This window comes from Hemitrygon akajei, chromosome 17 (assembly GCF_048418815.1).
Source record: "Hemitrygon akajei chromosome 17, sHemAka1.3, whole genome shotgun sequence".
In the NCBI taxonomy this organism is placed as follows: Eukaryota; Metazoa; Chordata; class Chondrichthyes; order Myliobatiformes; family Dasyatidae; genus Hemitrygon; species Hemitrygon akajei.
The window spans coordinates 57999928-58017687 of NC_133140.1; the positions used below are offsets into that span (position 1 = coordinate 57999928).

Here is a 17760-nt window from a genome sequence, read left to right on the forward strand (position 1 = left end):
ATTGTGGGCCGAATGGCCTGTACTGTGCTGTATTGTTCTATGTTCTATGTTCTATATCTGCTAATTTTTTGTTTAAGTGCTCTGACTGGACTTGTTTTTATTCATTATTACATTTTGTTTTACCTTCGGAAACATTATAAAGCTTTAGCCTTTGACAGGCAGCAAGGATAGAGATCAAAGTTCAAAGTAAGTTCATTATCAGGGTGCATACATGCTACCATATACAACCCTGAGATTCATTTTCTTGCAGGCATTCACAGTAAATACAAAGAAACACGATAGAATCAATGAAAAACTGCACACAACCAGACGGACAAGCAACCAGTGTGCAAAAGAAAACAAACTGCAAATAAGACCATAAGATATAGGAGCAGAAGTAGGCCATTCAGCCCATTGAGTCTGCTCCACCATTCAATCATAGGCTGATCCAATTCTTCCAGTCATCCCCACTCCCCTGCCTTCACTCCATACCCTTTGATGCCCTGGCTAATCAAGAACCTATCTATCTCTGTCTTAAATGCACCCAATGACTTGGCCTCCACAGCTGCTTGTGGCAACAAATTCCACAGATTTACCACCCTCTGGCTAAAGTAATTTCTCCACATCTCAGTTCTAAATGGACGTCCTTCAATCCTGAAGTCGTGCCCTCTTGACCTTGAATCCACTACCATGGGAAATAACTTTGCCATATCTAATCTGTTCAGGCCTCTTAACATTTGTAATATTTCTCTGAGATCCCCCCTCATTCTCCTGAACTCCAGGGAATAAAGCCCAAGAGCTGCCAGACATTCCTCATACGGTGACCCTTTCATTCCTGGAATCATTCTCATGAATCTTCTCTGAACCCTCTCCAATGCCAATGTATCCTTTCTAAAATAAGGAGCCCAAAACTGTACACAATACTCCAAGTGTGCCTTACAGAGCCTTGACATCACATCCCTGCTCTAATATTCTAGAAATGAATGCCAACATTACATTCACCTTCTGCACAACTGACTCAACCTGGAGGTTAACCTTTAAGGTATCCTGCACAAGGACTCCCAAATCCCTTTGAATCTCTGCACTTTGTATTCTCTCCCCATCTAAATAATAGTCTGCCCATTTATTTCTTCCACCAAAGTGCATTTCCAACACTGTATTTCATTTGCCACTTCTTTGCCCATTCTCCTAAACTATCTAAGACTCTCTGCAGGCTCTCTGTTTCCTCAACACTACCCGCTCCTCCACCTATCTTTGTATCATTGGCAAATTTACCCATAAATCCATTAATGTCATAGTCCAAATCATTGACATACATCATAAAAAGCAGCAGTCCCAACACCAACCCCTGTGGAACTCCACTGGTAACCGGCAGCCAGCCAGAATAGGATCCCTTTATTCCCACTCTCTGTTTTCTGCCGACCAGCCAAATCTCCATCCATGTTTGTAACTTCCCTGTAATTCCATGGCTCTTATCTTGCTAAGCAGCCTCATGTGCAGCATCTTGTCAAAGGCCTTCTGAAAATCCAAGTACACCACGTCTACTGCATCTCCTTTGTCTACCCTGCTTGTAATTTCCTCAAAGAATTGCAGAAGGTTGGTCAGACAGGATTTTCCTTTTGAGAACCATTCTGGCTTTGGCCTATCTTGTCATGTGCCTCCAGGTACTTCGTAATCTCATCCCTAACAATTGATTCCAACAACTTCCCAACCACTGATGTCAGGCTAACAGGTCTATAGTTTCCTTTCTGCTGCCTCCCACCCTTCTTAAATAGTGGATTAACTTTTGCAATTTTCCAGTCATCTGCTACAATCCCAGAATCTATTCATTCTTGAAAGATCATTGTTAATGCCTCTGCAATCTCTCTCAGAACCTGAGGGTGCGTTCCACCAGGTCCAGGAGATTTATTCACCCTCAGACCATTAAGCTTCCTGAGCACCTTCTCAGTCGTAATTTTCACTGCACATACTTCACTTCCCTGACACTTTTGAATATCCGGTGTACTGCAGACATCTTCCACTGCGAAGACTGATGCAAAGTACGCATTCAGTTCCTCTACCATCTCTGCATCTCTCATTACAATGTCTCCAGCGTCATTTTGTATTGGTCCTATATCTACACTCAACTCTCTTTTGCCCTTTATATACTTAAAAAAGCTTTTAGTATCTTCTTTGATATTAGTCGCCAACTTCCTTTCATAATTCATCTTTTCCTTCCTAATGACCTTCTTAATTTCCTTCTGCAAGTTTTTAAAAGCTTCCCAATCCTCTATCTTCCCACTAGCTTTGGCTTCCTTATATGCCCTCTCTTTTGCTTTTACTTTGGCTCTGACTTCACTTGTCAGCCATGATAGTGTTCTTCTTCCCTCTGAAAATGTCTTCTTATTTGAAATATATCTGTCTTGCACTTCCCTCATTTTTTCGCAGAAACTCCAGCCATTGCTGCTCTGCTGTCCTTCCTGCAAATGCCCTTTCCAGTTCCCCTCTTATGCCATTGTAATTTACTTTATTTCACTGAAATACCAACACATTGGATTTTATTTTTTCCCTCTCAGATTTCAATGTGAACTCGATCTTATTGTGATCACTGTTCCCTAAGGGTTCCTTAACCTTAAGCTCTCTTATCACCTCTGGATCATTGCACAACACCCAATCCAGCACAGCCGATCCCCTAGTGGGCTCAACAACAAGCTGTTCTAAAAAGCCATCCCTTAGACATTCTACAAATTCTCTCTCTTGAGGTCCAGTACTGGCCTGGTTTTCCCAATCCACTTTCATGTTAAAATCCCCAATGATTATCATGACATCGCCCTTCTGACACGTCTTTTCTATCTCCTCCTGTAATTTGTAATCCACATCCCGGCTGCTGTTTGGAGGCCTGTATACAACTGCCATTAGGGTCCCTTTACCCTTTCCATTTTTTTAACTCATCGCATAGAGACTCTACATCTTCCAATCCTATGTCATCTCTTTCTAATGATTTAATATTATTTCTTATACACAGAGACACACCACCCCCTCTGCCTACTAACCTATCTTTCTGATACACCGTATGTCCTTGGACGTTCAGCTCCCAATGGCAGCCATCCTTTAGCTAAGTTTCAGAAATGGCCACAACGTCATATTTGCCAGTCTGTAGCTGAATTTCAAAATAGTCCATTTTATTCCTTATGCTGCGTGCATTCAAATATAACACTTTCAGTCCAGCGTTTGTTGCTTTCTGTTTTAACTACACCACGCCTCTATCGCCCTATAACTCATGCCACTGGCTGTAATTAAGCCTCCTCTCCTGCCTGTTCTTTCTAAAATCTCTGTTGCACGCTATCTTTGATTTATTTCTGTTTTCCCCTTCATCAGCCCTTACCACTCCGGTTCCCATCCCCCTGCAAATTTAGTTTAAACCCTCCCTCACAGCTCTATTAAATGTGCCCTTAGGATACTGGACCCCTTTGGGTTCAGATGTAACCCATCCATTTTGTACAGGTCATACCTCCCCCAGAAGAGGCCCCAATGATCCAAGAATCTGAAGCCCTGCCCCCTACACCAGTCTCTCAGCCACGCATTAATACACCTGATCATGCTATTCTTGCGCTCATTAGCACGTGGCACAGGCAGCAATCCTGAGATTTCTACCCTAGAGGTCCTGCTTTTCAGATTCCTACCTAACTCCCTGAATTCTCTCTTCAGGACCTCCTCCCTTTTCCTACCTAAGTCATTGGTACCAACGTGTACCAGGACCTCTGGCTGTTCACCCTCTCCCTTCTGAGTACTCTGCACCCAAGTACCAAATACAAAAAGACAAAGGGAAAGAAAATAATAATAATAATAAATAAATAAGCAGTAAATACCAATAATGTGAGATGAAGAGTCCTTGAAAGTGAGTCAATAGGTTGCGGAAACAGTTCAGTGTTAGGGTGAGACACTGAGTGAACTTATTCTCTTGGGTTCAAGAGCCTAATGGCTGAGACCATAAGATATAGGAGCAGAATTAGGCCATTTGGCCCATCGAGTCTGCTCAGCCATTTCATCATGGCTGATCCAATTTTCCTCTCCTGCCTTCTCCCTGTATCCGTTCCTGCCTTGATCAATCTAGAATCTACCAGCCTCAGCCTTAGATATACATAAAGACTTGGCCTCCAAAGCTGCTGTGGCAAAGAATTCCACAGACACACCACTCACTTTCTAAAGAAATTCCTCCTCACCTCCGTTCTAAAAGGACACCCCTCTATTCTAAGGCTGTGTCCTCTGGTCTTAGACACTCCACATCCACTCTATCAAAGCCTTTCACCATTCAATAGTTTTCAATTAAGTCACCCCTCATTCTAGTGAGTACATGCCCACAGCTATTAAAAGTTCTTCATATGACAAGCTATTCAATCCTGGAATCATTTTTGTGAACCTCCTTTGAACCATCCCCGGTTTCAGCACATCCTTTCTAAGATAACGGGGCCTAACCTGTTCACAATACTCCAAGGGAGGCCTCACCAGTGCTTTACAAAATCTCAACATTACATCCTTGCTTCTGTCTTCTGGTCCTCTCAAAATGAATCCTAACATTGCATTTGCCTTCTTCACCACAGACTCAACCTGCAAATAAACCTCTAGGGAATCCTGCACAAGGACTCCCAAATGAGACTCGTGTCTCAGTTTCTGTACTTTCTGTCCACTTAGAAAATCGTCAACCCTTTCATTTCTTCTACCACAGTGCATGACTGTACACTTCCCAACACTGTATTCCAACTGCGCTTTCTTTGCCGAATCCCCTAATCTGTCTGTCTTTCCATAGCCTTTCTATTTCCTCAAAATTACCTGCCACTCACCTGTCTTCATATCGCCTGCAAACCATTCAACAAAACCTTCAATTCCATCATCCAAATCATTGACATATAATGTAAAAAGAATCGGTCTCAACACAGGCACCTGTGGAATGCCTCTAGTCACTGATAGCCAGTCAGAGAAGGCTCCCTTTACTCCCACTCTTTGTCTCCTGCCAATCAGCCACTGCTTTATCCATGCTAGAATCTTTCCTGTAATACCATGGGCTTGTAGCTTGTTAAGCAGCCTCATGTGTGGCACCTAGTCAAAAACCTTCTGAAAATCCAAGTACTCAAATCAACCGAATCTCCTTTGTTTATCCTGCTTGCTATTTATTCTAAGAATTTCAACAAATTCATCAAGCAAGATTTTCCCTTGAGGAAACCATGCTGACTATGGCCTATTTTATCATGTGCTCCAAGTACCCTGACACCTCATCCTTAATAATTGACCACATCATCTTCCCAACTACCGAGGTCAGACTAACAGGCCTACAGTTTCCTTTCTTGAAGAGAGAAGTGACATATGTAATTTTCCAGTCTTCCAGACCCATTCCAGATTCTTGAACAATCATTGCTAATGCCTCCATAATCTCTTCAGCCACCTTTTTCAGAATGCTGGGGTGTACACCATTTGGTCCAGGTTACTTATCTACCTTCAAACCTTTCAGTTTCCCAAGAAACTTCTCTCTAATAAGAGGGATAGGAACAGACAAGTTAGGGAAATGTTTAATTGGAGTAAGGGGAACAAGTATTCTACAAGAGCAAGAGGATAAGACATGAGAGAATAGGACCAATCAAGTGTGAAATGGAAAAGTGTGTATAGAACCATAAGAAATAGCAGAGGTACTCAATGAATACTTTGCTTCAGTATTCACTACGGAAAAGGATCTTGGCGATTGTAGGGTTGACTTACAGTGGACTGAAAAGCTTGAGAATGTAGATATTAAGAAAGAGGATGTGCTGAAGCTTTTGGAAAGCATCAAGTTGGATAAGTCACCGGGACCAGACGGGATGTACCCCAGGCTACTGTGGGAAGCAAGGGAGGAGATTGCTGAGCCTCTGGCAATGATATTTGCATCATCAATGGGGACGGGAGAGGTTCCAGAGGATTGGAGGGTTGCGGATGTTGTTCCCTTATTCAAGAAAGGGAGTAGGGATAGCCCAGGAAATTATAGCCCAGTGAGTCTTACTTCAGTGGTTGATAAGTTGATGGAAAAGATCCTGAGAGGCAGGATTTATGAACAGTTGGAGAGGCATAATATGATTAGGAATAGTCAGCATGGCTTTGTCAAAGGCAGGTCGTGCCTTTCGAGCCTGATTAAATTTTTTGAGGATGTGACTAAACACATTGATGAAGGTAGAGCCGTAGATGTAATGCATATTGATTTTAGCAAGGCATTTGTTAAGGTACCTTTATTGAGAAAGTAAGGAGGCATGGGATCCAAGGGGACATTGCTTTGTGGATCCAGAACTGGCTTTTTTGACACAGAGAGTGGTGAGTGTGTGGAATGGGCTGCCGGCGACGGTGGTGGAGGCGGAAACAATAGGGTCTTTTAAGAGACTCCTGGATGGCTACGTGGAGCTTAGAAAAATAGAGGGCTATTGGTAAAGCCTAGGTAGTTCTAAGGTAGGGACATGTATGGCACAGCTTTGTGGGCCAAAGGGCCTGTATTGTGCTGTATGTTTTTCTCTGTTTCTATGTAACTTCACACACTTCATGCCCCCTGACACCTGGAACTTCCACCATACTGCTAGCGTCGTCCACCGTGAAGACTGATGCAAATTGCTTATTCAGTTCATCTGCTATTTCGTTGTCCCCCATGACTACTTCTACATTGTTTTCCAGCAGTTCAATATCCACTCTCACCTCTCTGATGCACCTTATGTACCTGAAGAAACTTTGGTATCCTCATTAATATTATTGGCAAGCTTACTATTGTATTCCATTGTTACTTTCTTAATGACTTTTAGTTGCCTTCTGTTGGTTTTTAATAGCTTCCCAATCCTCTAGCTTAGCACTGTTTTTTTGCTGTATTATATGCCCTCTCTTTGGCTTGATTTCTCTTCTTAGCCATGGTTTTGTTATCTTTCCTTTAGAGTACTTCATCGTCCTTGCGATGCATATATCCTGTGCCTTCCCAATTGCTTCCAGTAATTTCAGCCATTGCTGCTCTGCCTTCATCCCTGCCAGCGTTCCTTTCCAATCGATTCTGGCCAACTCCTCTCTCATGCCTCTGTAATTCCCTTTACTCTACTGCAATATTGATACATATGACTTTAGCTTTTCTTTCTCAAATTTCATGGTGAATTTGATCCCTGAATTTGATCATATTATGATCACTTTCCCTTAAGGTTCTTTTACCTTGAGGTCTCTAATCAATTCTGGTTCATTGCACAACACCCAATCCAGAATAAAAAGCAAGCTCATAAGTTCTTGAGAAACTACTTCCTTGAATCCAGTACTAACCTGATTTTCCCAGATCTACCTGCACATTGAAATCCCCCTTGACTATTGTAACATTGCCCTTTTGGCATACATTTTCTATCTCCCGTTATAACCTGTAGGCAACATCCTTACTAGTGTTTGTGGAGTCTGTATACAACCCCCATCAGGGTCGTCATACCCTTGCGGTTCCTTAGCTCTATCCACGATTCACCACCTTCCGACCTATGTCACCTCTTTCTAACGATTTGATTTAACTTTTTTACCAATGATACAAAGTCACCCCCCTCTGCCTTCCTGCCTATCCTTTCGATACAATGTGTAGATTTGGACATTAAACTCACAGCGATAATCTTTAAGCCGTGATTCGGCGATGCCTATAACATCATACCTGCCAATCTACAACTATGCTGCAAGTTCATCTACTTCATTCCGTATACCGCAGGCATTCAGATACAACACCTTCACCCTCATTGATTTTATTGCATCATGCTCAACCTTCTGATTCCTAACTTACTGAGGTCTTACCAACATCTTCCTTCACAACCCCCTGCAACTCTAGTTTAAACTCCACAGTGCAGCATTAACAAAACTTCCCACTAGGATATTAGACCCCTCCATTTCAGGTGCAAACCGTCCCTTCTGTACAGGTCTCACTTCCCTGGAAGGGAGACCAATGATCCAAAAATCTTATGCCCTCTCTCCTACACCAACTCCTTAGCCACGTGTTAAACTGTATAATCTTCCGAGTTGTAATCTCAGTAGCAGGTCGCACGGGTTGTAATCCTGCGATCACAACCCTGGAGGTCCTGTCCTTTAATTTAGCACCTAACTCCCTGAACTCCCTATAGAGAACCTCGTCACTTATCCTACCCACGTCATTGGTACGTACATAGACCACCACTTCTGGCTGTTCACCCTCCACTTAATGCTGAGGACTCCATCTGAGATATCCCTAACCCTGGCACCCGGGAGTCAACATACAATCTGCTGTGGTGGGGGAGGTTCTCGCCCCAGAACCTCCTGTCCATTACCCTAATTAATGAATCCCCTATCACCACAGCATGCCTCTTCTCTCCCATCCCTTCTGAGTCACAGAGACAGACTCAGTGCCAGAGACCTGACCACACTGACTTTCCTCTGTTAGGTCATTCCCCCCAACAGTATCCAAAGTGATATACCGGTTGTTGAAGAAAATGGCCACGGGGTTCTCTGCACTGCTCCTTAACCCTTTTCTCTTTGCTGACTGTCACCCAGTTTCCTGTGTCCTGCACCTTGTGTGTAACTACCTCTCCATATATCCTATCTATCAACCCTTTCAGCCTCCTGAATGATCCAGAGTTCATCCAGTTCCAGCTCCAACTCCTTAACGCTAGAAGCTGCAGCTGGATACACTTCTCGCAGTTGTAGTGGTCAGGGATACTGGAGATCTCCCTGCCTTCCCTCATCCAACAAGAGGAGTAATAACTGTTCCTCAACCTGGTGGTGTAGGTCCTATGGCTGCTGTACTTCCTTCCTGATGGTAGTAATGAAAAGAGAGTATGGCCTGGCTTCTTTGAACTGTCAAAGAGGGTTTTGTGGGTGGAGTGTACTGTGGTCTGTTATATCATTGGAGACTGAGTTCTGCAGAGCTTTGCCGCTCAGCTGTCTTAACCAATAAGTCTGGCCATACAATTCTGCTTCAAGTAATGAAATTTAAAACACTCCAGATGGTGTAAATAAAAACCAGAAAATGGTGGAAACACTCAGCAGCTCAGGCAGGATCTGCAGTAGGAGAAACAGAGTTAATGTTTCACTTGGAAGAACAGTTTCTCTTTCCACAAATGCTGCCTGGGCTGCTGAGTGTTCCCGGCCCTTCCTAGTTCTGTGTGACATGAGTTCAGGGTTATGGGCGCTGTGAGCAATAGACTCATTCAAATAAATCTGTTATAATTTTATACAGTTTCATCTTTTTTTAAAAAAAAATTGCACCATTTAAAGCAAATTATATAGGCATCAAAGAAATAAATATTTTTCAATAGTCTAGCAGTTTGGTTCACATTTAGATATTCCTAAATGAAATGCAAAAATGGATCTGATTGCTCCTGCTCGGAGAGCCTTAGTCACACACTCCAAAGATGAGTATTGGTGTTTCTTATATTAAACTGCAATATCAGCATAAATTATCAATTAGTAATTCATTGATAATATTATGCCGATATTGGAGTTTGATATAAGAAACATTAAAAGTAATAGGGAATGCTAAGCTTTCAATGGTTTTCAGGGTAGACCTATGGCTAATATTGAAGTGGCTAATACTGGCACTGTCCTAATCGGTACACTCAGAGACTTCGTAGCTTAATTTCCCAATTTACCTTGTCATGGCCTTTTCACTTTATTTGTTTACCTGCACGGCAGTTTCTCTGTAGCTGTTACACTATATTCTGCCTGAATCGCACACAAATAAAATTTATTCACTGTATCTTGTTATACCTGAAAATAATCAGCCAACACAATTTGCTTAATTGACTATCTTCACTCCAAAGAGAAAAAAATTTCAAAACGGTCTGAAATTAAACAAAAGAGCCTAAGGTCAGGCTTGAGTTATGGGTAGACCTAAGCAGGGGTAACTTCTTAAAGAGCTTTCCAATGTTCAGTTAATTATTTTTTGAAAACATGTCTGACTCATGTATTTTATACATGTCATAGACTGAGAGCGCTGGGAGAACTTGGATTTACAGAATCTGTATCTTTCTAATTTAATATGCCAGCTTGCTATATTCAAATCTCATAATTCCACAAGTTTACCCAGAACAAAACACACAGTTATTTGGAGAGTAAGAGTTTTCTTTTCCATTTCACAAAGTTTAATAATAAAAAAAGAGTGTGAGGCTGTGTATTATGCATTAAAATGACTGAAAAGGTTGAAAAGGTTCTTTTCACTCGTGTTTTTTTAATTTTTTTACAGTGTCCTTGAGTTCATATTGAACAATTCTTAATTTTCTTTGAAGTAAAGATTCAGGACTCAAATACTGCTTGGTAACAAATAGTTTTAGGTCTGATTTCATGCTTCATGCTCAAAGAGACAAAAAGATAGAATAAATGCCAAATATGGAGATGGAGCAATTTAAAAAAACCATAAAATGGTTTATATATATTGGATTCCCACTGACTGAAAAACTGAGTGGATTCCTTGTCTGTAATTTTCTTGCATTATTGAGGCCACTAATCCTTCATATTTAATATTAACTCTAAAGCACTATAACATGTGTTTCAGTAGTAAAGCGAGGGTACTGGGAGTTTGACAATGCTGCTTATAGAGTTGGATATTGGAGTTGGCAGTCCACCCTATAGCTGGGATTTGCTTCTAGCAATCAATAATGCACATTTCTAATTCTGCTTGATTGCAATTCAAACACATTTGCATTTCTTTTTGCGATGCAATGGCACAAATCCCCTGTAACAGGGAAGGATTAAAGTGAAGGAGCTTCAAGAGCAGCAGAACAGCTTTTGTAATGCTAAGAATGGTGAAGACTACACCAGTCAATTACGTAGGATTATTTTGCTGCACAGAGGTTGAGTTTGTCAGTACAGGCATCCAGTGTGTCTTAGTGCCACCTTTACAACATTTTTTCAAACTGGAGATGGGGAAGAATATCAGCCACGGGGTGGGGGGAGGAGGGGGGCAAGTATGGGGGTTTCCAAATGAGAACCCCAATATTGGCAAGAACCAATAATGAGCTAGGTATTTTGGAGCAAACAAATTCTGCTGAATTCGATACAACAGAGGGCCAAATCACTCAGTGCCCAAAGAAGGAAACAATGAACCTTATTTCAAATGCATTGTGTGGGAGATATGGCAGTTACATTTAGTGCCAGCTATTTCACAGAACCATCTCAGACACACAGTCTGAGTAATAAATGATTGGCTGCATTTTCAGTTCATACAGTTAAGGGAGTTAATCCACAAGGGCTCAGAAAGCAAATGCAGTGGTATCAATACTGGACTTTGGAAAGTCATCTTGAAACCCCAACTTTGTTGTGATGCTAAAAAATGTGTTCCGCAGAAACGGTGCATCTTGTCAACGCATCACCGAAGTGCACTCTGGATTGCTGTGAAATAACACAGCAATGTAAAAACCAAATGAACATAATTATGAGAGACATGAGACAATCCAGGTAATCCACTGCCACTTGATTGAAACAACCTCTCACTGCTTAACTCCCTATCAAACCCACATGGGAACTTGTCATTTGTATATAGTTATGTGGAAATATATCTGTAATGTTGAAGCTTTTTTTTTAATGAATTTGTAACTTTTATAAAATATAACGTGACAAAATGGAACCTATGAAATCCCAAAGTGCTTAGCTGGTTTGGATGGGAGGCTTACAAGTCTGGTTGTGTGTTTTATGATAGGAAGCTGTGTGTGTTTTTTCTTAATGACAAAAGATGTGTTTTATTGCTGGGGGCATGTTTTGAAAACAGAGGTAAACAGGACAGAGCTTCTTAAGAACAGACATCAGAACTGGATAAGGATGCTGCTAACAGAGGAATCTTTTGGAATGGAGCAACCTAATTACTGTTCTCTGAAAAAAGTATAAAAATGTTTTGTTTGATATGTAAGTTCGAAGCTAGTTTCCAGATACTCATCTGGAAATAGAACTTCTCTTGCAAGTAAAATAATAAATGCATTAATAATGTAATCCACTCTGAACTAGTCATAGTTTGTTTCTGTATATTAGAAGACCTAGCTGAATGGTACAGGACAGTTATTAGCAAATAGTGATGAGGTAACTACAAAAATGCTAGAGGCTTCTAGCTTTGTAGATGCTACCTCACCCTCTTGTCCATAAAACTAAAAGATACTGAAGCAGAATTAGGCCATTTGGCCCATTAAGTCTGCTCAGCCATTTCATCATGGCTGATCCAATTTTCACCTCAGCCCCAATCACCTGCCTTCTCCCCAATTCCCTTCATGGCCTAACCAATCAACAATCTATCCTTAAGGATACATAAAGACTTGGCCTCCATAGCTGCCTGTGACAAAGAATTCCACAGATCCACAGCTCTCTGGTTGAAGAAATTCCTCCCAGTCTGTGTTCTAAAAGAGCACCCCTCTATTCTGAGGTTGTGTCCTCTGGTCTTAGACTCTCCCACCATAGGAAACGTCCTCTCCACATTAACTCTATATCAAGGTGTTTCATGATTTGATTGGTTTCATTGTAATCAACCCTCATTCTTCTGAATTCTAGTGATTATAAGCCCAGAGCCATCAAATGTTCTTCATATGACAAGCCATTCAAACCTGGGAACATTTTTGTAAACCTCCCTGTACCCTCTGCAGTTTCTGCACATCTTTCTAAGATAAGTGATCCAAAACTGCTCAAAATACTCCTAGTGATCCCCACCAGTGCTTTATAAAGTCTCAACATTACATCCTTGTTTTTATATTCTAGTCCTCTTGAAATGAATGGGAACATTGCATTTGCCTTCCTCACCACCACCTCAACCTACAAATTAACCTATAGGGAATCCTGCACAAGGACTCCCAAATCCCGTTGCACCTCAGTTTTTTGCATTTTCTTTCCATTTAGAAAATAATCAACTCTTTAATTTCTTCCACCAAAGTGCATGACCATACATTTCCCAACAGTGTATTCCATCTGCTATGTCTTTGCCCATTCTCCTAATCTGTCTATGTCCTTCTGTAGGCTCTCTACCTTCTCAAAACTGCCTGCCCCTCCACCTATCTTCATATCATATGCAAACTTTGCAACAAAGCCATCAATTCCATCAACCAAATCACTGACATATAACATAAAAACAATTTTTCCCAACACAGACCCCTGTGGAACACCCCTAGTCATCCCTTTATTCCCACTCTTTGCCTCCTGCCAATTAGCCACTGCTTTATCCATGCTAGTGTATTTCCTGTAATACCATGGGCTCATAGCTTGTTAAGCAGCCTCATGTGTGGCACCTAGTCAAAAACCTTCTGAAAATCCAAGTACTCAAATCAACTGATTCTCCTTTGTTAATCCTGCTTATTATTTCTTCAAAGAAATCCAGCAGAGTTGTCAGGCAAGATTTTCCCTTGAGGAAGCCATGCTGACTACGGCCTATTTTATCATGTACCTCCAAGTACCCTGAGACCTCATTCTTAATAATCAACTGCAACTGTAATATCTTCCCATCCACTGAGATCAGACTAGCTGGCCTATAGTTTCCTTTCTTCTGCCTCTCTCCCTTCTTGAAGAGTGGAGTGACATTTGCAATTTTCCAGTCTTCCAGAATTTAGTGATTCTTGAAAGATCATTACAGTACTAATGTCCCGATGATCTCTTCGGCCACCTCTTTCAGAACCCTGGAGTGTACACCATTTGGTCCAGGTGACTTATCTACCTTCAGACCTTTCAGTTTCCCAAGAACCTTCATGGTACCTAGTCATGATAACTTCACACACTTCATGCTCCCTATCACCTGGAACTTCCACCATACTACGTCTTCCATAGTGAAGACTGATGCAAAATACTTATTCAGTTCATCCACCATTTAATTTCCCCCCCCCCCCCATTACTACCTCGCCAGCATCATTTTCCAGCAGTCTGATATCCACTCACACCTCTGTTGTCTTTTATGTATTTGAAGAAATGTTTTGTATCCTCATTAATATTATTGGCTAGCTTAGTTTTGTGTTCCATCTTTACATTCTTAATGATTTTTTTAGTTGCCTTCCATTGGTTTTTAAAAGCTTCCCAATCCTCTAATTTCCCACTAATTTTTGCTCAATTATTGGCCATCTCTTTGACTGCTATGTTAGCTTTGACACCTCTTATTAGTCACAGTTGTGTCATCCTTCCTTCAGAATACTTCTTTACTCTAGAAATTCCCATTCCTGTAATTCAGCACCAACCTGATTTTCCCAATCTACCTGCATATTGAATCCCCCCATGACTATTGTGACATTGCCCTTCCAGCATGCATTTTTTATCTCCTGTTGTAATTTGGAAGCCGCGTGATCCATGATCTGCTGCACCTCCTCTTCCACATAAATAGAATCCACAGGTGTGCCCGATGGGAATCTCATTGGAATGTCACAGAAGTTCTTAATGGAGGCAAATTAATGGTCAAGGACACAGCAGATGGAATATAGTGCAGAAAAATCCAAGATCATAATCTGCTTTGTTACAAAAAGTAGAAATAATGAGTCTCAAATGATGAGAGATTGAGAGGGCTTGGAGTTAGGTAGTCATGCATGATCTTGAATAGAAAACATTGAAAGTTAACATGCAGGTATAGCAAGCAATTAGGAAGGCAAAAATACTTTAGTCTATTGTGGAAGAGGACTTAAAGTACATTCTGAATTACTCTAGACCCTGGTAATACTACATTTGGAAAACCGTTTTGGTCACCTGTCTTTGGAAGGATACACATGCATCAGAAAGAAAGCAGCAAGCATTTACATTTGATTCCTGGAACAGCAGTTTGGTTGCACGAGGACAGTTAAACAATATGGTTCTCTCTTTCTTGAGTTTAGATTAGCAAGAGATGATCTATTTGGAACATTCAAAATTATTGGCAAACTTGCAAGTCAGGTCTGGAGTGCAAGATTCCACTGGTGGGTCTGACAAAAACCGGGATACAGCCCCAAAAAGGGGGCCAACATTCAGGAGAACATTATCTGTCATGAAGATACTGAATTCAGAACATTCAGGAGAACATTATCTGTCATGAAGATACTGAATTCAGAACATTCAGGAGAACATTATCTGTCATGAAGATACTGAATTCAGAACATTCAGGAGAACATTATCTGTCATGAAGATACTGAATTCAGAACATTCAGGAGAACATTCATTATGAAGATAGTGAATTTTCAAAATATTCTATCCAAGAAGAATGTGGAGCATCAAGACACATATTGAGATATTAGGGGAATGGAGGAATATGGGGTTAGTCCTGAAGCTGAGGTAAACAATTGACTGAGATTTTACCAAATTGTGGAACCGGCAGGAGAGGCCAAATGGCCTAATCCTAATTTTATGTTCTTATGTTCTGCCAGAAAATGGGAATCAACCAGAAAAGTGAAAGTTAGGTTAAACATAGCTTATGAATACTTTCTCCTGTTCCTATTTCCTAAAATGTGATGTTAAGGCTTTATAAAGCACTGGAGAGGTCTCACTTGGAGCAGTGAGCAGTTTTTAGCCCTATATCCAAGAAAGGATGTGGTGACATTCAAGAGGGCTCAAAGAAGGCTCACAAAAATGATTCCAGGATTGAAAGGCTTATGATGGCTCTGGGCCTGTACTCGCTAATATTCAGAACGATGAGGGGGGAATCTCATTGAAAACTTTCAACCGTTGAAAGGCCTCGATAGAGTGGGTGTGGAGAGGATATTTCCAATGGTGGGACAGTCTACGACCAGAGAACACAGCCTAAAAATAGAAGGGATGTCCTTTTAGAACAGAGATGAGGAGAAATTTCTTTAGTCAGAGAGTGGTGGATCTGTGAAATTCATTGCCACAGGCAACTTTGGGGGCCATATCACTGGGTATATTTAAAGAAGAGTTTGATAGATTTTTGTTTAGTCAGGGCATGAAGGGCTATGGGAGAAGGTACAAGACTGGGGCTGAGACAGTAATGGCTCAGTGACAATGAAATGGTGGAGCAGACTCAATGGGCCAAATTGCCTAATTTTGCTCCTCTATCTTATGGTCTTATATTACAATCTGAGCTAGCTCCAATAAGAGGAAGCTTCTGACTCCTACAGCGATTCTTATCACTGAACTCAATACTATCACAAATTAGTAAAACCCAGTTATTCTGTAATGAACCAGTCAGTCCTGCTCATACTGCATGTACTTAAGAAAAGCACAGTGCATGAAATGCAGTATTGATACTGAAAATGCAAAAAGCACAGTCCTGAATTTCAGTAGTGATTCAGCTTTGCACATTTAGAGACCACAACATTTTCTATTCTACTTCACATTTTTGGTCAATTGTATACAATATTAATATTGCAGAACTATTTGAATGTAAGTTGGTAAACCTCACAAACCTGTCCTGCAATAAGGTTCTGCATTCCCATCTACCAGCAGTGATGTTTCACCTCCTTGTTTGTGACTACTTGTGCCTTAGAATTCTCTGCTTCCACCACGTTAGAGTAACACTGGGGTCACAGCTCCTGACCTGCAGTGCATCTTCTCCCTGTGACTGTGAGAGTTGCCAGTTCTCAGTAGTCTACGTTTCATGAGAACATAAGAAATAGGAGCAGGAGTCGGCCATTCTTAACAGTTGAGCCCGCCTCCACCATTCACTAAGGTCATGGCTGATCTGGCCATGGAGTCATCTCCACCTCCCTGCCTTTTCCTCAAAACCCTTAATTCCCCATAGATTTAGAAGTTTATTTGTGTCTTAAATACATTTTACTAAGGGAGCTTTTTACTGCTTCCCTGAACAGAGAATTCCACAATCCAAAATCATGTATGTTTGGCAGGGCAATCACTAATTGTCTCTGCTGTGTAAATGAGTGGCAGAATCTGATGAGAATGTGGGGAAATAAAGAGCAACTGGTACAGGTTTTAATCAAAGTGAGTGATTGATGGTTTATGGTTGCCACAGACTTTCTGTGTCAAAGAACCTGGTTCTATGCACACAACTCCCTGGCTCTAAAGACATTCGACCCACTAGGGGAAGTCATTTTGCCTTGTCTTGATCTTAAATTGGCAACTTCTTCATTTCAACCGCAGCTCTCTTGTGCTAGGTTCTCTCACAAGAAGAAACATCCTCTCCTCCTCCACTGCAGCTCAGGGTGACAGGTTGTGATTTATAAATATTGAAAAACAGATTCCATACACTGTCAGAGTGAAAATCTCAAATTAAAGACGTGTTTTCCATAAACCTGAAGTGCGCATGCAAATTATACTATAGCAAATTTAGAGCCATCACGGTATAGTGTGAAGTTTGATTAAAAAAAATTTATCTTGACCAAGAAGCGCTTTGGAGAACTGGACAAATTTCTTCTACATATTTATTGAATTGAGATGACAGAAATCAAGTGAGAAAGTGTGTGGGGTAGAGTTAGTAGTGAACTCTCCTAGATCAAGTGCAATTTCTGGGTTTTAAATAGCAATAATCAGTACACAAAGGGCATACATAAATAAATTAACTGGACCATGTAAGGATTTATCTTCTTCCCTTTGCAAATACGAGGACAGGCCTTCCGCCAAAATGTACGAGCAAGCAGAATTAAATGGAAAATATTACCAAATAAGTGCCAAATATTCTTCAAGTATCTCAACAGAATCATTGCCAATATTAGATTTGAACAGACAAGAAAGAGAGAGAGAGGCAGACAGAGCAGGTGGTGTTACAGCTTAGGACAGGGATCTTGAGAAAACATGCAAATCTGTAACAGAGCGGACAGAAGGCTCGTGAATGGGAAATGGTGTTGAACAGCAAGTCAGCTGTCACTGATGTCTGTGCTGGCTTGGACAGAGGGAAAGCGGACATGTAGAAAATAAAAGGAAGTACTTGCA

General features: G+C 41.1%; 1 protein-coding gene across 1 annotated transcript in view; it reads right to left on the reverse strand.

Moving 5' to 3' along the window:
- The window catches only part of cpne7 (copine VII), a 145329-nt gene that overhangs the window by 22437 nt on the left and 105132 nt on the right, over positions 1–17760 (reverse strand). The window lies entirely within an intron of this gene.